Source organism: Macaca fascicularis, chromosome 7, assembly GCF_037993035.2.
Source record: "Macaca fascicularis isolate 582-1 chromosome 7, T2T-MFA8v1.1".
NCBI lineage: Eukaryota > Metazoa > Chordata > Mammalia > Primates > Cercopithecidae > Macaca > Macaca fascicularis.
The window spans coordinates 51,481,870-51,503,868 of record NC_088381.1 but is presented as its reverse complement, the minus strand read 5'-3'; the positions used below and the strand labels follow the sequence as shown (position 1 = coordinate 51,503,868).

At 55.7% G+C, this 21,999-nt stretch overlaps 2 long non-coding RNA genes across 2 annotated transcripts; both read right to left on the bottom strand.

Moving 5' to 3' along the window:
* Positions 1–249: 249 nt before the first annotated feature.
* Positions 250–15,255, bottom strand: LOC135971643 (uncharacterized). Its single transcript, XR_010587890.1, has 5 exons — positions 15,159–15,255; positions 12,802–12,884; positions 3,745–3,913; positions 3,035–3,427; positions 250–807 (listed from the first exon to the last, which is right to left on the bottom strand). It is a non-coding gene; the product is annotated as an uncharacterized lncRNA (long non-coding RNA).
* Positions 15,256–16,521: 1,266 nt separating this feature from the next.
* LOC141407385 (uncharacterized) lies at positions 16,522–19,846 on the bottom strand. Its single transcript, XR_012416273.1, has 2 exons — positions 19,566–19,846; positions 16,522–17,933 (listed from the first exon to the last, which is right to left on the bottom strand). It is a non-coding gene; the product is annotated as an uncharacterized lncRNA (long non-coding RNA).
* Positions 19,847–21,999: the final 2,153 nt, after the last annotated feature.

The following is a 21,999-nucleotide window of genomic DNA, read 5'->3' as shown; positions in this document are numbered from 1 at the left end:
GCCCAGGGAAGGCAGCGAGTTTGGGATGGGGTCTCAAGTGTAGATTGAAAAGCTTTGAAGGATGTGGGAACAAGACCTGGTGGTGAGTGGGGCCCCTAATCCATTCATTCATTCATGTAGCAAAAGTATGGAGTGCCTGCTGGGTGCCAGGTACTGTCCTGGGAGCTGGGCTTACATCAGTCACTAAAACCAACACATGCCCTGCCCTCAAGGGGCTTTCCTTCTAGCTGATGGAGACAGACAATAGTAATAGACATAAGAAATATGTAATTAGGTAATCTGTTAGAACCATGGAAAGCTAAAGTAAAGGTAAGGGGGATTGGCAGCCCGTGTCCAGGAGACATCTGAAGTTTTAAGTGAGGTGGTCAGGGGAAGCGTCATCAAGAAGGCCATTTGAACAAAGACGGAAAGAAGGTGAGGGGCGAGCTGTGAAGGTGTTTGGGGAAGGGCACTCCGGGCAGAGGGAACAGCCAGGGCAAAGGCCCGGGGCGGGGGCATGTCTGGTGCATTCGAGGAACAGCAGTGGGGAGGGTCACCCCTGTCCATCAGTGCCTGTCTCCTCTTCTTGGCAGAGGGAAGGGCTACACTTCTTCCATTTGGGGTTAGGCCCAGCTGTGTAATCTGCTCTGGCCAGTGAGATACGAGTAAAGAGATGCGTGCCACTTCCGAAGTATGGAGGAGCCAGCGAGTGACTCCATGTTCCCTTCACCCTGCCTGGAAGCACGTGATGCTCCAGATGTCCCCGACATGGTCACGAGAGAGGACAATGCAGCGTAGCCCTCCCTGCTGACCCTCATGCACATGAAGCTGGAATGAGAAACGCCCCTCTCTGTTTTAAGGCCTGGTGACTGCGGGTGGTCACCGTGGCACACCCCAGCCTGCCTCAACTGATACCCCAGGGGAGGCCTCTGCAGTGCAGTCAGAGAGAGGAGGGTGCAGGGAGGAGAGCCGGGGATGCGGGCAAAGAGGCCAGGGTGCCCAATCATTCCCTGGCTTTTCCTGAGAGTGACACAGGAGCCATCGGGAAGCGTCAACCAAAGAGGTGCGATCCAGTGACATATCTGAACAGGAAGGCTCTGGCGACTGTGCTGGGAACACCTGGGGGCAGGAGTGAAAAAGTGGGAGCAGGGAGACCAATTAGGAGGCTTCTGCAATGATCCAGATGAGAAATGATGGGGCCCTGGCCCAGGGTGGGGGTGGCGGTCAGACTCTGGGTCTCCTTTGAGATTAGAGCAGCAGAGTTTGCCAGTGGACAGGAGAGGGAGAGGGATCTGGGATGCCTCCAAGGCTTTTGGTCTGAGCATCAGGAAGGAGAAAGCTGCCAGCCGGGGGTGGGGAGAGTGTAGTGGTGGGGGAAGTGGGTTGGGGTGCTGTGGGGAGCGGGAGCTGGAACGGCTGAGATGCTTGTTAGACATCCAAGTGGAGTGTCGTGTGGGCGGCTGAGGAGAGGCCTGGACGGGGGAGGGAGGACAGCCAGGCGTCTGTTTGGGTGTGGACAGTATAGACAGCATCTAACGCCTTGAGACTGGATGAAATCAGGAGGGGTGAAAGCTGGTGCCCCTTTCAGCATCTGGGCGGAGGACAAGGGAGAGAGAAGGGAGGGCATCTCCAGGGACATCCTGGAGGTGGTGTCCAGCAGTTATGTAGATTATCTGGTCTGGACCTCAAGAGAGGAGCCAGAGGGTGGGGGGCTTAAGGATGTAGGAGGAAGGGAAGGCTAGGGGTGGGAGAGGTCCGTCTCCCCGGGCGGAGGCGATGGAGGGGAGAAAGGCCAAGGACAGACTCCTGGGTGGGGCTTCTTTGAGGGTGACCCTGGAGAAGGAAGTGGAACCTTGAAGGGGCCAGTGATGGAGTGGGCAGGGGGGTGGGAGGACATCTGGGTGGGCGTCTCAGGACCCAGGAGAGTGGGCACATGTTTTAAGAAGAGAAGGAAGGATCTGTGCTTTGGAATGGCGTTGAGGAGTGGAGGCAGGGGTGGCAGCGAAGTGCCCCAGACATAACAGCAGAGAGGTGGTCAGTGGCCTCGGTGGGGTGTTGGGGCAGGGGTTAGATCCCAGGAGTTAAGGGGATGGGGAGGAGGGGGTTCATGGAGGCAGTGGGTGGAGACTGTGCTTTCCAGAGCTGAGGGCAGAGGCTGGAGGTGTGGGGTGCAGGGCTATTGAGAGAGGGGTCCTGTTGGTTTGATGTCCAGAGGCAGCAGTAGGCAGTGGGGGGAGGCTGAGAAGCCAGGGAGACAAGGCAGAATGTCAGCAGGTGCCCCATAGCCTTGCTGGCTCCTGAGTACTGAGGAAGGAGGGGAGATAGGCTAAGGTGGTGATGGGAGGGGGACACAGACAGAGCCAGGAAGAGGCAGAGGCAGGAGCGGAGGGAGTGTCAGCTGCTTTGACAGATAACTGATGCGACCATGTGGTGCGAAACCGCAGAACACAGGGGAAGGCCTCCAGGCAGGGCAGGCCTGCAGGCACGGAGGTGGAAGCAGGAGTGTATGGGGGCAGGTGGGTGGCCTTGGCAAAGCCATGGAGGCAGGGAAACCTGTGGGGCTTTGGGGAGCAGGACGAAAGGGGCTCAGGGGAGAGAGGCTGGGGTCTGACCATGGAGACCAGGCTGCCAGGCATGGGCATCTGCGAGTCGCTCAGCAGCCCTTGGGTGCTGCTGGAATCTTGGCTGAGCTCCGCCTGATGGAAGATGCCCACTGTCCCTGTGTCTACCTCCTGCTTGGGTCTGGGAGGGCCTCCAGCTGTTCACATCCTCTCCAGGCCTGGCCTCGAGGTCCCAAGAGGGGACAGGGGTCCAGAGGCAGGGTTGGGCTGGATGAAAATTCAGGTGAGAGGACCTGACTTTGTTAGCTTGCACCTCCTGGGCACACCTGGAAGTCACCTACTGAATCATCAGAGCCACTTGCCTGGGGGTGGAACTAAGGTTTCCTAAGAATCCACCCACTTCCTCTTTTCTAAAAGTCCCTTTCATCACTTTAGGGAAAAGGAACTCGTCTTTGTTGACGTCCCTGCACACACAAGAGCAGGCCATGATTTACCTGGTGTGATACTCATGATGGCTTCATGGGGAGGGCACTGTTATTCTCCCCATCTGACAGGTGGGGAAGCTGAGGCCATGCAGGTACTGTGACCTACCCAAAGTCACATTGTGGAGTGAGTCTGTGGAGGTCACAGACACGGTATGGAGCGTGGGGGGCCTGGCCATGGTGTTAGGGGTCTCCTGCATGTGGCTGCCAAGAAGCCTCTGTGAGCTGGTCAGTTCCTGATCTCTCCATCTATCTTGGGTGCCGGTTTGGTTTCTTGAATGCTTGACGTTCCTGTCACTCTCACGGACATACCACAGAGTTCTTCCATCTCCCGTCACAGGCACTTCATGCAGGGCCCCACGCTACCACCGTGGGCTTCCTCATTCTTGCTTCAAAGGTCATGGCCTCCTGGGCCGGGCGCGGTGGCTCACGCCTGTAATCCCAGCACTTTGGGAGGCCGAGGCGGGCGGATCACAAGGTCAGGAGATCGAGACCACGGTGAAACCCCGTCTCTACTAAAAATACAAAAAATTAGCCGGGCGCGGTGGCAGCGCCTGTAGTCCCAGCTACTCAGGAGGCTGAGGCAGGAGAATGGTGTAAACCCAGGAGGCGGAGCTTGCAGTGAGCCGAGATCGCGCCACTGCACTCCAGCCTGGGCGACAGAGCGAGACTCCGTCTCAAAAACAAAACAAAACAAAACAAAACAAAACAAAGGTCATGGCCTCCTGGAGGCCCAGGAAGGGACATGAACCCTAATCCTACCGGCTGGACCATCGACTCCCTGAAGGCAGGAACCAAGTCCCAAAGCTTCATTCTCCATTTCTTTTCAGAACTGACTCACTCCTGGTGCCTAGGGGTGGATGGTGGGGGTCATCCCAGGAGGCACGGGTCCTGTAAGAAAGGAAGTAGCACTTACTGAGCAGTTTTTCTTATTATACTTTTTTGAGGTGGAGTCTCACTCTGTCGCCCAGGCTGGAGTGCAATGGCACGATCTCAGCTCACTGCAAACTCCATCTCCCGGGTTCAAGCGGTTCTCCTGCCTCAGCCTCCTGAGTAGCTGGGATTACAGGCACCCACTACCACATCCAGCTAATTTTTTGTATTTTTAGTAGAGATGGGGGTTTCACCATGTTGGCCAAGCTGGTCTTGAACTCCTGACCTCAAGCAATCTGCCTGCCTTGGCCTCCTAAAATGCTGGGATTACAGGCGTGAGCCACCTTGCCCGGCCTTTACTGAGCACTTTGGCTGAGCCAGGCTCTAGCACCATCTCCCCCACTCCTTTACAGGAACCCTCTGAGGACGATGTTACTGTCAGTGCCCCCATTTTATAGGTGAGGGAACAAAGGTGACATAGCTGGCTTCCAGTCCTCATCTCTGAGCCCAGAGCCTGTACGCTGTGCACTCGAGCAGGCAGAGACATGTAGGGCATTCCTGTCTCTGCACAGAGACATGCAGGCATTTGCAGGGGGCTGGGAGGAGCAGAGAGCAGGCCTTTTTGTGTCACGACAGAGGAGCCAGGTCAGCCCTGTCACGCATGGGCCCCCTGCACTGACCAGCAGCCCCCCTCAGGGGACAATCCCGAGTCCCCAGTAGGACGGCCAGCAGTGAGTGCTCCGTGGTGCGCTGGTGACGGGGCGGGGTTGGCGGGGGAGGAGGGGGCCGACCTGGGCCTGTGAGGCAGGTCATGAACCAAGTGTCCCTGCACAGTCTATCTCAGGCCATTCACAGAAAAGGAAAGAAAATATCTTGAGTCTTGAGATATTTTCTGGCCTTATCAGCCCCACACAGAGGCCCCACTGTGGTGTGGTAACAGGGTCAGGGAGTGTGTGCTCAGATAAGTGCCAGGCGTTTCTGAGAACCTGCAAGACACCGTCCTGAGTTCCCCCTCTCTAGAACATTCTTCTCCCACACACTGCACAACTGGCTCCCTTAGGTCCTCAGGGCATATTCTCAGGCCCTCCCTGCCCAACCTTCTCAACCCCTCACCCTGCCCTCGTCTCCCTCCTGGACACTCTTCTCTGGGAGCCTTCTGCGGATTCCTGGCTGATGTCTGTTTTCCCAGCATGAGGGAAGCTCCCGGAGGGCAAGAGACACATCTGTCTGGGCCTCGAATTCCTGGTGCTGCTCATTAATATCCATTGTCAGAGTGAGGCAGAGAAGGAGGTCTCAGCCCTAAGGTGTTCTTGGCATGGGGCTTGGCCTATGCGTGTATTTCATCCAATCCCTCTAACGACTTTACAAGGCAAAATTTATTATCTTCATTCCATAAACGAAGAAGCTCGGAATGTAGAGCAGCTTGTGGGAGATCACAGAGAGTCAGTGGCAGTGGGGATTTGAACCGGGGGGTCTGTGAGGCTCTAAAGAGATGGACGATGCCCCCTGAGCTGAAGGGGTGGGGCAGGAGACCTGTCCTAGCGTGGGCTCAGCCTCGCAGCCTTGCTCTGGGACTGTGGGCCTCAGACTTCTCTTTGCAGACCAGGGGCTGGGGTCACTCCCTGAGCTAAGATCCTGGCTCCAACGGAAGAAAGGTGATTTGCAGTGAAGGGGGCGAGGGGGCTTGGAGCCTCGAGGAAGGGGCTGAGGCTGGGTAGAGAACGAGGGGCAGGATCCTCCTGAAGTGCCAGCATGGGAAACCGTGGGGGAAGGGCTTGGCCACAGGAATGAACTCAAAAAAGGGATCAAAGCACCCCGAGCTGGATGCAGAGGCCGGTAAGCCTCGGAGGCAGGAGGGACCTGCAGGGGAGGGCATAGCAGCCCCATCCAGGCTGTGTGTCCCTGGGCCACACACTCAGCCTCTCTGTGGCTTTCCCAGCTTCAATCAGAAGCCCAACCCTGGGAGAAGCTGCTCTTTGGGGTTCCCCTGCTTCTAGCCTCAAGGACCCAGCCTACTGGGTCCCACCAGCCCTGGGGCTAGGTCCACAGTTGCGTCTGGGCTCCATGGGCTGCTGGCCACCTGCCCAGCCCTGCTTTGGCAGCGCTCACTGGCTGGAGAGCAGGGGTCTCCTGAGGGATGGGGCAGGGGCCAGGGCTTGCCCTCTGATCCCACCCCTGACATTGCCTGGGCCCAGGGCAGGAGCAAAAATGGAGGTCCACACACACCATATGTCTGGATATTTCAGTTATAAATCAAGCCAACAACCTCTAAATAGGATATGCTGTATCCTCCTACATTGACAAATACACCTTCGTAACACCCTGAGGACCAGGTTTGCACTTAGAATTCTTGGGCTCTTAGAATCCAGGACTGGAGTGTGGCAGGCAGAGGCTGAGCCAACCTCAGCTCCCATCCCGGGCTCCCCCTCAGGCAGTGTGTGACCTTCCCAGGCCCATCCACATACATAGCAGCGGCTGCCCCTTAGCCACCCCCGAGGCCTTGGGATGTGCACACCCGCTGCAGGTCGGTTCTCAGGAAGGCAGGCCCAGCAGAAAGGCCCATGCAGGCTATGGAGTTGGATTTGGGGCCCTGTAGGCAGGGAATTCTGGGGTTCTGTGTTTGGGGGGGACGTGGGGCTTGGGTGGACACATCTCCTTGGCTCATGGACCTTTTTTCCCTGTTGGAGTGGCAAGGCCAGTGGAAGGCTGGAGTGGGATCCTCTAGAATGCAGGGGCCAGGGCAGGGCTCCTTTTTGCTTGCATCTAAGGGTGATGCTGTCCCTGGGTACTCCCAGAACCTGGCTATGCAGCAAATGTCCCTACCCTGCTTACATCTCAGCATCTGAGGTACCCTGGAGCCACACTGGACTTGCCTACCTTGCCCCACCCACAGTCTATGGTGCTGGTCTTTCCTCGCCCTGGACACTGGCACTCCTCTCTGGCACCAGCCCCTCCCTTTCTGCCCAGCATGCCCACTTTCCTCATGTGGCAGGGGCGGGGCCACCTCCTGTCCCCCACCTCTCTGGGACCTTGGTCTCCGCCGGTCCATGTGCTGACCCTGTCTGGTCTGGCTCGGTGGATCTCTCGGTGCCTCCCGCCCTGATCGGGGGCTCTGCGGGCAGTGGGCAGCCCTCCCTTGCTTGTGTCTGGAAAGTGGGGCACCAACTCCACGTTGTTTCTCGCTCACTCAGCTGAAAAGCCACCGTTTCCCTGAGGCTCCCAGCCCTCACCCCACCGGTGCTGGCAGCTCCTTCCCTGATGCTGTGTGACAGGCCCAATGTCAGGGCTTCCGCACCTGGCCAGCCGCCCTGATACTGGGTGCCTCCCCCACAACACCTGCCACAAGCCATTCAGGGCACTGCAGCCCCTGCTGTATGGGTGCTGTCTGCCGTTGGGCCCAGCATGGGCCCTTCTGGGCTCCCCTGTTCCTGTCCAGTCTCCCCTCCCACCCTGAGGGGGATCATGGCAGAAAAAGTGGGGGTGGTGAGTGGACCCTGCTGTCGGGGTTGAAAGGTGATTCGGAGGACTTTTCTGTCCAGAGAGAAGGGGGTTGGGCCCTGGGGAGAGGTGATGGGGAATTTTGGACTGAGCTATGCCCCGAGGGCCTTGACCAGCTTTGCCCCACCGAGTACTTGATCAGGAACGTGCTGTCTGGAACACTCGGGGAGAGGCCGTCCTGTGCCTCCTCAGCCTACAGTCCACGGTGCGGGCTGCCGCCTCAGGAATGACTCCTGCAGACGTGGCCCCTTCCCATGTTTCTTTGTTCACGACTGGCCTGGTTCTTGCTGTGTCAGCATCGGCACTGTCCCCTGCCAGGCATGGCCGCAGTCCCACAACCAGCATGGCTCCCCAGGGAGGACAGTGTCTGGTGGGAGGCTCCCGGTTGTGGGGACCAGGTTGGGGCCTGGGCAAGGAGAGTGCCCATCTTATCCTGCCAGATAATGGATGGAGGGAGGGGCACCCACTGCCTCCTGTACAGCTGTGGGTTCCCCTGGACAGGCTTGTGCCTGCCACCCTGGGGAGGCCCCTCCTCCTCTCTCCTCATCGGGATGGCCTGGCCTGTCTCCCTCCCGCTACAAAGCCCCTCCCTGCTGGCCCGCCAGGGTCCAGGAGCCTGAGCTACTGGGACATAATCAGCTTACAATGGACAATGAGCCCAGATCCTCCCCTGCAAGCCAGCCAACGTTGGGAAGGGAGACAGGCCAGGGCGGTCACCTGAGGAGGATCCCTGAGTGCCTCCTCTGCTCCGCCCTTTGCACCTGCTGAGCCCATCTCAATGCCTTCCTCCCTCCTTGTTGCGCTTGAGCCCCCCACAGCACCCCTCTCTGAGAAGCCCTCCTGACTGCAGAATTCCCCAGCGTGAGTCTGAGTGAAGGACCCGTCTCTACGGGTCACTGTCCTGGGAGTCAAGGCTCCTAGGAGCCAGCCCAGGGTGTCCTTTTAGCCTTAGCCTGACCCCCTCCTTGGCTCATGCTAGGCCCCTGGGCTCAGTAGAGCCTTTCACAAGAGGTGGGGGCTCATGGCAGCCACAGCATGCTGGCCTATGGCTTGTGGCTCAGTTGCCCATCTGAGAAATGGGGGCGCTGTCACATCCTCTCCCAGCAATGGTCTCCATTCCTCCCCGCCTCTCTGGTTTCCTTTATGGAGCAGCTCAGCTGCTTCCCAGTTGGGAAGCGCCCTGCTCCCCTGGGAAGCGCTCAGGAAGCAATTGAGGATCTGACCTCATGTTTGCGTCCATCCAACCCTGTCTGGTGCCACCAGATGTCTGAGGAGCTTCTGTGGGGGAGGGGGAAGGGGTAGGAGATGGGGCTGCAGGACTAGGGGCTGGATCTAACCCAAGCCCCTCTTGGCATGAGGCTGTTGTCCCTTTTGATGGGGAACTGAGGTCCCAAGTTGAGGGGAGCTCAGGCTGTAGAGCTGGCCGCCCATGCCTTCCTGCTCAGAGCTACCCCTGGCATGTGCTAAGGAATTTGCAGGGGAAAAATTACAACTGGATTCCAGGCCTTGAGGCCACCTGAGTCCCACAGGCTGTGAGAAGGCAGGTTTGGGCTGGAGCTGGCACAGGAGCAGGGTCTGCCAGGGAGCGGGGAAGGCAGGAGGCTGACCACAGCTTGGGGGATGGAGTGGGAGGGCCAAGAGGACAACAGGCAAGGGAGGCTGGTCCGAGTGCCCCGAGGAGCCTGCCCAGGTGGGAGGCTGCCAGCCAGGCCCTGAGGAGGGGACCTCTGAGGCACTGCACCCTCTCTGGGAGTACCACTGAGCAGGGCGGGCAGGAAGGCTGGGCTGTTTGTGTTTCAGGACCAGTCACTTCCTCTCTCTGGACCACACCTTTCAGATGAGCTCACCACCTATTTCAGTGCCCAGCCCACCTAATGTTGCAGGAGCAAATAAGGTGATGAAGACTCTGAAAAGCAGAAAGGTGGTATTATTAGCAGAAGTCATATTTGACTTGCTAATTCACTTCCTAAAAATAGCCACGTTTATTATAGCACGGGGAGAACCCTATGCTACAGTTGGCACCCTGGATTCTTGGTGCAGCTCTGTGACAACTATGCTGTGTGACCTTGGGCTGGGCCCTAACCATCTCTGGGCATCTAATTTCTAGGTAGAGGCTGTATAGTCCCTGAGGGCCATAGGCCCTGAGATTGGAACAGCAGCTGGATGCAAAATCATCAAGGAAGATGTGGACTGGATGTGGGCTCTGGAGGACTGGCTTCCTCTGAGTCACTGGGTCAGGGCAATTGATGTTACTGAGGCTACCCCTGTAACTTGTTGGACGGGTATTGAGTCTTGAGTCTTGCCTTGATCTTGAGGCCCCAGGGGCAGGTTGCCTGGTCCCCACCACAGAGCCCAACCATTAGGAGGCTCCAAGGACTACAGATGAAAAGGGTCATAGAGAGAAGCTAGAGCCAGATAGGGTGGGGTGGGGGGAAACCGTGGGACATCCAGCTGGCTGGGGAACCCACTCATTCACAGCACGTTTACTGAGGGCCTACTATGTGTCTAGCACTGACTACTATGTGCCACATGCTGCAGAGACAATGGAGGGCGAACTAGACCAGGCCCCGGTCCTTGCCCACCTGGAGCTTCAGCTCTAGTACAGGAAGCAGACCACACAACTAAACTCTGCAAAGAGCTCAGAGAGGGGTGCATGGTGCCACAAACACATGTAATGGGGGATTTGACTTAGCTGAGAGGTCAGAGAAGGCTTACTGGAGGTGACATGGGTTGAAACCTGAAGGATGAGTAGGTACTTGCTAGGCAAAGCAGGGGTGGTAGGGGAATGCTAGGGGGAAGAAAGAGCAGGAGCGCTGGCCAGGTGGTGAGCAGGGGATGCAGAGGGGCTAAGGGGAAGCCAGAGTGGCTGCAGTGGACACCAGGACCCAGGAGTCCTGCCTTTACCATCAGCTTGGTGAAAAGCCCCTGAAGAGGAGATTTTTGATCTGAAGCAGCTGCTATGTGGGCCTGATGGTGGTTGAACCAGAGTGCGGGGGTTTAGATAGGCATGGGCCAGACTCAGACGTCAGCATGAGGCAGCTGAAGGGATCAAGGTGGTTGTGTCTAGAGACGCTGATTCATAGAAACGCTGGTCAGGAAGTGCACATGTCAGAGGATACAAGTTACCTGGTGGGTGTTCCTTCCTCCTTCCTGAACTCTCCTGTCTGGTTTCAGCTCTTCGGTCAGCCCCATGAGTCACCGGCTCCTCTAGGCGGCGCAGGCCTGGGACCTGCCAGGATGCTGCCCCCACTCCCTGCATGTGCTCCCATATCCATTTTCCTTGCCCCTCTGTCCCTGGGTGCCTGCTGTGACTCCCCAAACCCCTGCCCACCCTGTCTGCTCTCTGTGCGGTGGAACGGTAGGCTTGGGAGGACTGAAGAGTTAATTGTAGGACAACTGGCCCTGACAGGGGCTTTCCAGTAGACCGTGCCTGAACTTCAGTGTATGGTGGCATTGATGGGAAACCAAGGGGAGTGGCGTTGAAAGGAGCCCCTTGGAGGTCATTTGTCCATGCTGCACAGGGCACAGTGGGCTTGGGGCTGAGGACCACCATGAAGTCTAGTAGCGTGGGATGGGAACCCCTAGCCCCCTGGCATTTTAAATCTTGGGAGAGGCAGGTGTGTGGGGCCTTTCTGACCCGGAGCTTCAAGGTCCCCTGCCTCCTAGATTTTGTATTGCCAGCTGCTGTGGGACTTTTGCTCCGAGAAACTGGACTCCTGGGATTTTGAAGGGAGGCCTTGGGGTCACTCATTATAGCAGGGGCTCCTGCTGGGACCAGATCCAGAAGTTTGGTTAGGAATACAAGCCCTCGCCATTGGGAAAGGTCCCAGGGCTGATGGGGGTGATGCGGAGCCCCCTGCACCCTGGCCATCTCTCCTGGGGGCCAGAGTGGCTCATCTTCTTGACCCCTGCGGCCCTCCTCACTCCCCCATGCCCCTGCTCTTTAGCTGTCCTGGGGAAAATTCTCCCTTGTCCCACCTAAGGGGGGCCTGAAATAGCAATAAGGACATCTAGCCCCTGTCTCCCCACAGCACCGCAGTTGGCCATCCTTATTCTAGAGCATTATTTTGGGAAAGGGACAATCCCAGAATCCAGGGTGGATACTCATTGCGGAGGCCTCTAGAAGTTCCTCCTTAGGTCTAGCCTCCTTTGCAGGACAACTTTCTGTGGAAGCCTGTGGCCTGGGACACAGTCTCTTCTCCAGCCCCTTCCCCTCTCGAGAGAGCAGACTTTGGATGGAGCTGGGTGCGTTTCTACAATGTTCTCTCAATTGGTGGAGGTGCAAGGAGAAAGGAAGGGCTTATTTCCTCCCTCGCTCAGGTTAGAAGGACCTGGCATCAGAATGTGCCCAGGAGTCCCATGCTCAGCTCTGCGTGCTGCTCCTCCCACCCCAGAAACCCTGCCCCCTACCTATGCCTTCTGTGTCCCCAGCCCTGGTTCTGCCGTGGGACCTTGAGATGGGCCTGAGGGCGGTGGCTGGGAGCCTGGGAACTGTCATTCCTGGGGCAGTACCGCCCCCTGCTGGCCACCCAGAGAGGCCCGGAGGCTAGAAGTTTCATCTGGTGCCTGCCCAGTGCCAGCTGATTGGCCCCATGGGGCTGGTTCCTGGGTTCTCCAGGAACAGCCTGGGTGTGCTCTGGCACAGATCCTGGCTTGGTCTCTGGCAGGCTAAGTGGCCTTAGATGAATTTCTGTTCCTGCCTGGGTGGGCCTCAATTTCCTGATCTGTACAAAGAGTAGGGTGACTCAAGGAGGTTCCTCCAATGTCTCAGATTCGGAACCTGCTCCTAGCCTGCCTCTTCATTCCCGTTCCTGCTCTCCCTGCCCTCAAGGCGTCCCAGCCCCTCCTGGCCTCTCTCTACTTGGCATGTCCCAGTGTTGGCAGCCCCCACTTGCCCTCCACTTCTGTGGGCCCCCCTCCCACCGCCACAGTCCGCCTCCCCTCCCACTTGGCCCCTCACTCAGTGATGGGCCTGGCTAGCTGAGATGGGCTGATGAGCACCCCCAATCCTCCTCCCACTCAGGCATGAACTACTATGAGTGGACTCCTGACGAGTAGGTAAGAGATCATACTTATCCAGTTTGTCAACTGTAAAATGGGATAATAACACCCAACTCTCAGAGTTGTTACGAGGTTTAAACAAAATAATGATATATTTGCGAAAGAGCTTTGTAGGTGGTGTCTGTGTCAGAGGAAGGGCCAAGAGTTACTTGGGCAGGTTGCCTGGATGGTCCCTGAGGCCAACAGTGGAAGGCTGGACGACCTAGACAAGCCCTCGCTGGCCCCAACCCACCCTTCTGGGGTTGGAAGTCAGGTCAGACCCCTGGGAGTCCAGTCCTGATCTCCTGTGGTGAGAGAGGCCTGGCGTCTGGCAAAATAACTCTGCCAGGCATAGCTCCAATACTTACTGGTCCCAGCAGAGACACGGGGGCAGTGGGGGAGCCAGAGACAGACCTCTCAGCACCCCTGGGGCAGGAGGGGCTCTCAGTCCCTGCAGGAAAGGAAGCACGACATTCCACAGGCACCACAGGCACCAAGACATTCCATAGACACAACATTGATCAGAGACTTAAGACTTTATCCTGAAGGCTCTCCACTCATCTCAGGAGAAAGTTCCCAGGCCTTAGTTGAGCACCAAAGGTCTTAAGGACTTAAGGACCTGGCTCCTGTGCCTCTTTCTGCTTTGTTTTATCCCCTCCCTCCCATCCCCTATTGGCCACTCTGAATTCCTTGGTAACCAGACTATTCACAGGCAACTCTAGGAGAGAGGTACTATTAAGACAACGATGCACAGAGAGGTTGAGCAGATTGCTTAAGGCCACACAATCAGTGAGTGGAGGAGCAGGGGATGGAATGCACTGGAGCCCTGCCTCTAACCTCTATGCTATGCTGCTCTCAGGACACACGGGAGGGGGCAGTTCAGGTGGGGAGAGCAGGGAGGGGCCTTTTCAGAATTCTAGGGGACAGAGGATGGTGGCCTGATGTGGGGCAAGTCCTGGGGTCTGGGAAGAGAAGGGTGGGGTTTGGAGACACTTGGAAGAAGGAGCAGGGGGAGCAGCAGTTTGACGCTTTGAAGACTGGATGAAAGGGGCTTGTGGTGAGGAGCAGGGGCAGAGGAAGCTGGTAGAGTTGGATTTGGGTGTGGCATAGGTGTGGGCCTGGGAGTTGTGGGAGGTGGGAGGCTGGGGCTCAGGAGTGGAGCCATTTGAGAGTGCCAGCTCTGTGCCTAGGACTGAGTGTGGGCACCTGGGGGGGGGGGGTATGTACAGTGAGAAGTCCCAGGGAGCCTCCACATCAGGGCTATCTCAGAAACTGGTGGGGCTAAGGAACCAGGTGAGGTTTAGGGGAGCCGGACACCTGTCCAGGAGAGGACCAGTAGAGGGGGCAGTATCCATTGGTACATCCAGGGCAGAGGGAGCAGTAGCCCCAGAGACTGGAGATGGGACTTGTGGGAAGAAATTGCACAGAGGAGGCGGGGCGCGGTGACTCACGCCTGTAATCTCAGCACCTTGGGAGGCCAAGGTGGGTGGATCACTAGGTCAGGAGTTCAAGACCAGCCTGGCCAATGTGGTGAAACTCTGTCTCTACTAAAAATACAGGTTGGGTGTGGTGGCTCACGCCTGTAATCCCAGCACTGTGGGAGGCTGAGGTGGGTGGATCACTTGAAGTCAGGAGCTCAACACCAGCCTGGACAACAGGGTGAAACTCCATCTCTACTAAAAAATACAAAGAGTAGTTGGTCGTGGCGGCAGGCACCTGTAATCTCAGCTACTGGAGAGGCGAGGCAGGAGAATTGCTTGAACCTGGGAGCTGGAGGTTGTTGCAGTGAGCCAAGATCGTGCCATTGCACTCCAGCCTGAGCGAAGAAGCGAGACTCCGTCTCAGAAAAAAAAAAAAAAAAAAAAAAAATTAGCCAGGTGTGGTGGCAGGCACCTGTAATCCCAGCTACTCGGGAGGCTGAGGCAGAGTATCACTTGAACCTAGGAGGCGGAGGTTGCAGTGAGCCGAGACTGCACCACTGCACTCCAGCTGGGGTAACAGAGTGAGACTCCATCTCAAAAAAAAAAAAAAAAAAAGAAAAGAAAAGAAAACGAAAAAGAAATTTCAGAGGAGGCTGGATGTGGTAGCTCACGCCTGTAATCCCAGCACTTTGGGAAGCCGAGGCGGACAGATCACCTGAGGTCATGAGTTCGAGACCAGCCTGGCCAACATGGCGAAACCCTGTCTCTACTAAAAACACAAAAATTAGCCATGAGTGGTGGGGCACACCTGTAGTCCCAGCTACTCAGGAGGCTGAGGTGGGAGAATCTCTTGAACCCAGGAGCCAGAAGCTGCAGTGAGCCAAGATTGTGCCACTGCACTCCAGCCTAGGCAACGGAGTAAGACTCCATTTCAAAAAAACAAAACAAAACAAAACAACAATAACAACAAAATCCCCAAAAAACAACAAAAAAGAAATTGCACAGAGGGAAACTTATCTTGACGGAAGAAGAGCTTTCTCATTAATGGAGTATCCAAAGGTCACAGAGGCTTGGGGTACTAACTCCCAGTCACAGGAGTTATCAGAGGCAGGGCTGGATAGCTGCTGTGCAGGGTGGAGGCTGTTGCTAAGGGATCTTCAGTGGTGGTGATGGACAGGAGGCCAGGGAACCTGTTATCTAGTGGAAGGACCATTGCTTTCTAAACTTAAACAGCCCCTTTCCTGGGGAACGAGCTCTAACTCATGCTGTGAAACCACGATCCACCCTGGCATTCTAAGACTCACCTGCTGTGTAGATGGAGGCCTTCTGCATGACCAGGAGTCCCTCTCCCCCTCCCCTTGTCTCAAGCTCATCATCTTGAGGGGTTTTCCCCGCCTCTCTTCATCCCACACCCACCCCAGAGCAGGCCTTTGAACCAAGGTTTTCTTCCTGGTCTGACATGAAAGGAAGCCAGGAGGGAGACGTCAGCAGTGGCCACAGGCACTCCCACTCCATTCCGGCCAGCCTGGGGGCTGCAGTTGACAGGCTGGCCCCAGGGAGGGGTTCCTGAGATGTTTCCTTAGACGCGTAATTGGAATTGCACAGCTTGGTAATTAGGAGAGGCAGCAAAGTGTTCTATAAATGACTGTAATTATGGCCAACATGGCGAAACCCATCTCTACTAAAAAATACAAAAAAATTAGCCAGGCATGGCAGCAGACCCTCTGTAATCCCAGCTACTCAGGAGGCTGAGGCAGGAGAATCGCTTGAACCCAGGAGGCGGAGGTTGCAGTGAGCCAAGATCAAGTCACTGCACTCCAGCCTGGGCGATAAGAGCGAAACTCTGTCTCAAAAAAAAAAAAAAAAAAAAAAGCCTGTAATTAGAGTTACTTTCTGCAGCCAAACCAGGAGTTTCCGGGATCACCTGGGGGAACTGGGTGAAGGGGAGAGGAAGAGGGAGGGGAAGATATGGTTGTGAAGTGTCAGTTGTCATGGAGGAGGCCAGACCTCCTCCATGAGCTATATACATGTTCACAAGGCCCCTCCATGGACTTCTTGGGGGTCTAGACCACCAGCGGGCCTGGAACCCATCTGGTTCAGGGCCCCAATTTGACAGAGGCGAGAAGCCTAGAGAAGGGAGTGGACTTGGTCCAAGTGACAGAAGCATCAACAGCAGAACCTGGGCTGGAACCCAGCCATCCCCTCAGCCAGACTGAGCCACACATTTTTAGTTTTTGGACCATGCCAAACACTTTGTTTTCTCCTGGTCTTTCCCCAGTTCCCTCTCTAGCCTGGCACTCTCCCCTTACCCCTTTCTGGGATACATTTACCCTCCCCTCTGTTCTCTATAATGCTGCCTCCTCCAGGAAGCCTTCCCTGAACCCCTGCACAGAGTGTCTCCTCTGGTTCTCCATGGCCCCCATGCATCCCTCTGTCCCCCCACAGACTGCCCCACCCTGGGTAGACCTGTCTCCCTCAGACAGCAGGGACCACACTCAATTCCCAGTGATGGGCTGCAGCCAGCTGGTACCAGCTCATGGGTGCTGGTGGCCACATTTTCAGAATTTTGCGAACGAGTTGTTAAGCCCAGTCATTGTTAGTAATTAAATTATATAAGCTTACAATTAAATACATTTTGTTAAAAAAGGAAATACCCACTAGAAACTCATCATTTCCTAATTATTTTACTATATGTTACCATTATTCACGCTCGTAAGGTATTTTATGTCTCTTGCACCTGGTGGTGTGCACGCTTTGTGATGGTGTGAACCAGCCCCACGCTCAGTGATGAAATACTAGTGGCTTTATATCTGCCAGGGTAGGAATATTTGCACCACAGAAATGGGCAAAGACTACAAATCAGGGCCCCTCACCCCAGTCCAGAGAGCTGGTTGTTAAACACTGTTCAGCTCGCCCCTGAATTTGCCTCTGACTTTCTGGCCTTGACAGCAGGCTTGGCACCTGGCAGATCCGGCAGGTGCTCAGTGAGGGAAGGGCCACTGCGCAGGAGGAGAGAGCATGCAGGCTTGGCCGTGGGAGGAGGGACTGCCTGCTTCTGCTCCCAGTGCTGGCTCTGGCCTCTGCCCCATTTTCCAATCCCCACCCAGGGCTCTTACAGGGGTGTAGGTAAGCCCTGTGGCAGGGGCCTGCATCTTGGATTTGGGTGAAGCCACTTTCCCAGGCCAGGGCTCAGGGGCCCCAGAGAGTCAGGCAGGTGTAGGTGGCCTTGGCAGGGCTCACAGAGAGCTGGGCCTGGAGGGGTTCCTGGCTCTTCCTCTTCCAAACTGTACATGGCAGTGTGCCACCTTCCTGCACCCCTATCAGCCTCACCACAGCAGGTGGGGTGGGTGGAAAGGCCGTGGGAGTGGAAGGTTTCAGAGAGGCATTTAGTGGGTTTCGGCATTCCACCACACACAGGTCAGGTTTTGGGCTAAGGATGTTTGCAGAAATGTGTTGGGGTTAAAGGTCATACCACACCTATAAAAACTGGAAACGGTCAATTATTGCCAATGTCAAGAAGAAAAATTGCCCCTTTGTTGCCTTTCGCTATAGCAGAGTGCTACTTCAAACAAACCAGTACGCAAATACCAGCCCACGGGTATGTTCTGAGAGGGATCTAAGAATGATCTGGCCCTAAGTATCAACGGTGCTGAGGCTGAGAACCCCTGCCCTGAAAAGATGTTCTCACACACACCCAATTTCAGGGGAGCCTTCAGTCCGGAGGAAGGAACCCCTGGTCTCTGCAACCTTAGTTTACAGAAGAGAAATTAACCAAGGGCTGAGGTGGGGGTGGTAAAGAGCATGCTCACGATCACCCAACAAGTCCCCCTTGTGCACTCAGCATGGTGCCTGCCCACAGTAGTGGCTCAGTAAATGTTAAATTGGGAAGAAAATCAGGACAGGATTAGGCTCTGGCCTGAAACTCTTCTCAAGGTTGCCCTGGAAAGGATCCCACCAGCATCCCCTTGATCCTTGTTGGACTCCAGCTTCTTGGCAGCAGTCGCTACTGCTGATCGGCATCTTCTTGACTGACATGAGGAGGCCCGATCCTGGCTGATGGTGCAGGCAGGCGAGGCTGCCTATAAGATAAAGAAGAGTGGGTCAAGGTCAATTTTCACACATCTAAGCCAGAGAGGACACAGTGGTTACAAGGGTTCACCATGGTGGCAGGCACCCAGGGTGTTGGAGAACTGGGCCACCACCCATGGTGATGGGTGGGCTAGCTGGGCCACCACCCATGGTGATGGGTGGGCTAGCACAGGTTCCTGCAAGGTATGTGGGGTGTATGTGCAGGTTGAGCCCAGATTTTCTGACCCTACCTGCCTGATGACCCAAGGTCCTTAATTAGGGTCCTGTCTGGTGCCTGCTTCTGGAACTGGCCTTAAAGAGTCCACAAGGGTAATATCTGTGGGGGCCTCAGCTGCCACCTTTGCTCTCCATCCTTCCCTCCCTCTTCAATGGAAGCAAAATTGCATAGGTTTATGAATGTCAGATTTATAGCTCTACTTCAGGGTTCATATCCCAGATTTGCTTCTTATTGGCTGTGTGACCTTAGGCGAGTTATTCAACCTGTTTTTGTTCTCAGCTGTAGAATGGGGTTAACACAATTGTATCCACCTTGATAGGGTTAATGGGAGGATCAAATTAATTTTTTTTTTTTTTTTTTTTTGAGACTGAGTTTTGCTCTTGTTGCCCAAGCTGGAGTGTAGTGGTGTGATCTCGGCTCACTGCCACCTCTACCTCCTGGGTTCAAGCGATTCTCCTGCCTCAGCCTCCCAAGTAGCTGGAGTTATAGGCATGCACCACTATGGCCGGCTAATTTTGTATTTTTAATAGACTCGGGGTTTCACCATGTTGGCCAGGCTAGTCTAGAACTGCTGACCTCAGGTGATCCACCCACCTGGGCCTCCCAAAGTGCTGGGATTACAGGCGTGAGCCACCACATCCGGCCCAAATTACTTAATTTTTTTTTTTTTTAACAGATCAGTCAGAGGGATGGCTGGCTTACAGTAACCAGTCAACGAATGTGAACTAATACCAGTACGGTTTTTATTGGGTTCCTCACACCCTCCAGGGATGGTGAGAACTAACTTAAGGCTCCTTTTCTCTCGAGCATCTCCATCTTTCTGCTGCCCTCTAGTGGAGCCCGGCTGTATGTCCTGAGAGGACAGGAGATGAACTTGGTGTGTCCGGAGAGGTAATTTCTTGCTTCAGATTTCAAAGAAAGTGTGCCATTTAAGGAAACCTTGTGATTGGTTCTTGTACAGAGTCAAACAACTAGTTTCTCCCCCATCCTCCAAAGCGGAATGCACCTGTCGTTGGCATTTGTGTACTGGTTTGTTTGACGCAGCACTCTACAATAGTGAAAGGGCAACAACGGCAATTTTTCTTCTTGACATTGACGATAATTGGCCATTTTCACTTTTTACAGGTGCAGTGACCTTTAACCCCAACATATTTCTGTAAACTTCCTTACCTGAGCTCTTATAGCAACCAGGTGGGGCCACATGTTGTCCCAGCCTGGTCCCCTGCTCCCACGGACCTTGCGAGAGGCTAAAGGACAACCACAGAGGGTGAGGGCTCTCTGCTGGGCACTGGGTGTGCAAAGCTGTACGTGATGTAACCGTGGACCCTGGAGAGAGGTTTCTTTAAGGGAAAGATGAGGATGGAGCGGGGCAGGGGGCAGGATAGGAAGGGGTCTGGATACCTACCTGGTTTGGCTGCTGGGAGGTCAGTGAGAGCGAGGGGAGGGGCAGGCCAGAGTACTGGATTGGGATGGTCCCCGGGCCCCGGCTGGGGAAACAGTTCTGGGAGGGACAAAGCTGTGCCGAAGGATGCACACCTGGCTACCTGAGGGACCCTGGGGCTTGATCTCTCGCAGCACGCCTGTGGCTGCGGGCAACGCGGCCGACGGCCACTCCAGATGCTCGATCAATTCTGCAGCTCAGGCCCTGTCTCAGAAGGCTCCGCAACACCTGCGCCGGGTCTCTGCGCCTTCCCCACGCGTTCACGTTCGAGGTCCTCACGGCTCTCAGCCCCGCCCTTGGTCCCGCCCCCTCATGGCCAGCCAATCCGAGAACCCCAGCAACCCCCTCTTCCAATGCGGCGCCTCCGGGTCCGCGCCCGCCCCGCCCCCTCCACCACAGCCTCCGCAGGTGGATGCTTTCTGCTGCTCTGGTCGCCGGCGTTTGTTCCCCGAAGCCCGCGTCTTAGCTGCGGCCCGCCCCAGGAGGTGCTGGAGGGAACTGCGGCCTGGGCCCCGGAGCCAGTCGTAGGCTCCGGAGCCAAGCATGTCCCCGGGCCTAGCTCCCAGGATCTCCCTTCTGGAAGCCGTACCTTCCTCTCGTGCGCCCTCCCCACGGGCAGGAGATACATCCCGGAAACGGTGCAGGGGAAGGAGCTGTGGACAGGGGCGCGGACTCTGGCTTCAGCCCTGTTCTGGCTCTCCCGGATCCTCCCCTCAGGCTCTCAGCCTCCTCATCTGACAAACGGGGATTTGCGGCTGCCGGGGTTGGCTCTGGGACCATTTAGCCTTTAGTACGAGTTCGGACGGAATAGACCATGTAAACCAAATAAGACTACTGTGGGCTGTGGCTGGCTCCCCCACTCCTTTCCTGGCTTCCCGGCAGGGCCCAGACTCAGCCCGGGGCCCCCAGTCCCTTGCCTCGCGAGCCCACCTCCCTCCTGCACGCGGGCGGCTGGGTGTCCGAGCCCAGGCTGTTGCCATGGGCTTTGGCTCCACCTAGTGGCGCGAGGTTTGATCTGAGAGGCGCCAGCTGAGGCTCTGGAGTGAAGGAAGCTGTATCTGAATGCCTCAGAGAGAGACTGGAACAAGGACAAAGTGGCATTTCTCTGCCTCAGCTTCTGCCGCAGACCTGGCTGAGGGTGGTCTCAGTCCTCTCCGCCCTCTGGTTCCGAGGGGAGGCTGGGGTACTGTGCACTTGCCTGTGTCACCGTGTTAGCTTTTTCATGTTCTCCTTGTGGTGTGCTGTCCTTGTGCCAGGTGGAAGCCTCTCCTAGCCTGTTGGCCCCATGCCCACCTGCCTGGAACACCGAGGCTATAGTCTTCGAATAAGTGTGGGCCACTGCTCTGTGGCCGACTGTGTAAACCAGGCAGGTGGCCCTTCCCCTCCTGCCCCCACTACCTACCGTCCCCAGGAGGGAAGAGGTGCCCATGCCAACCTCCGTGGCTCACTGGTCTTGAGTCTTAGTGCCGTTAGCAGCCGCAGCCACTGGTTGCAGTAAGAAGCTTCTTGCTTACATGACATGGCATGGCATGGCTTCTGCGATCTGTGATCTGACTGGCCCCATCCTCTTCCTCCTCCGGAACTGGACTCTGTCTCCATGGTCCAGCCAAGATGGATGTTTTTCCTTAGTGCCTGTGTAAAGGGGTGCGAGGTGTGTCGGGGGAGGACAGGGAAGAGATGTTGGCCTAGTTACTTATGTACTCCCGCTAGAGAAGCCCGCAGCAGGGACCTCCCAAGGGTCCATGTGAATATCTGACAGCTGAAGAAAAAATGATTGGCTCTGAAATAAGAACACTGTAAAATTGAAATCAATAAATTCTTAATCAAGTGTCCAACTGTAACATTATATCAACCTCATTAATTGTTAAATTTAGTATTCATAAAAATTTCATTACATTTGAAAGAATGTGTGGGCTAGGTTTTTCTCATTTCACAAGAATTCCCAATTGTAATTTAAATCAGTTACTCCTAGTCAAATGGTTTCAAGAGCAAAATTATAAATATCCTTTCAAAAACTTTACAGCAAATTTTTAATATTTTAGCATGTTTGCACTGAGGAAGTAAAGTGAAGCTGTGAAAATAAAAATGAAACTGGACGCGGTGGCACGCGCCTGTATTCCCAGCTACTCAGGAGGCTGAGCTAGGAGAATTGCTTGAGCCCAGGAGTTCAAAGCCAGCCTGGGCAGTGTATAGTGGGGAACAGGGAGCCACAGTGTGCACCCAGGCAGGGAGTGCCCCGGGGGTACTAATTCACCCTTCAAGTTGGGGCGTGGTGGCTCCTCTGGACTTACAGGAGTAATGAGGACTTAGGGGAGTAGCGAGAGGTTGCACTGCGGAGCTAAGATTAGGGCTCAGGTTCCAGATCACCATGTGGAGTAAGTTCTCATAGGAGGACTGC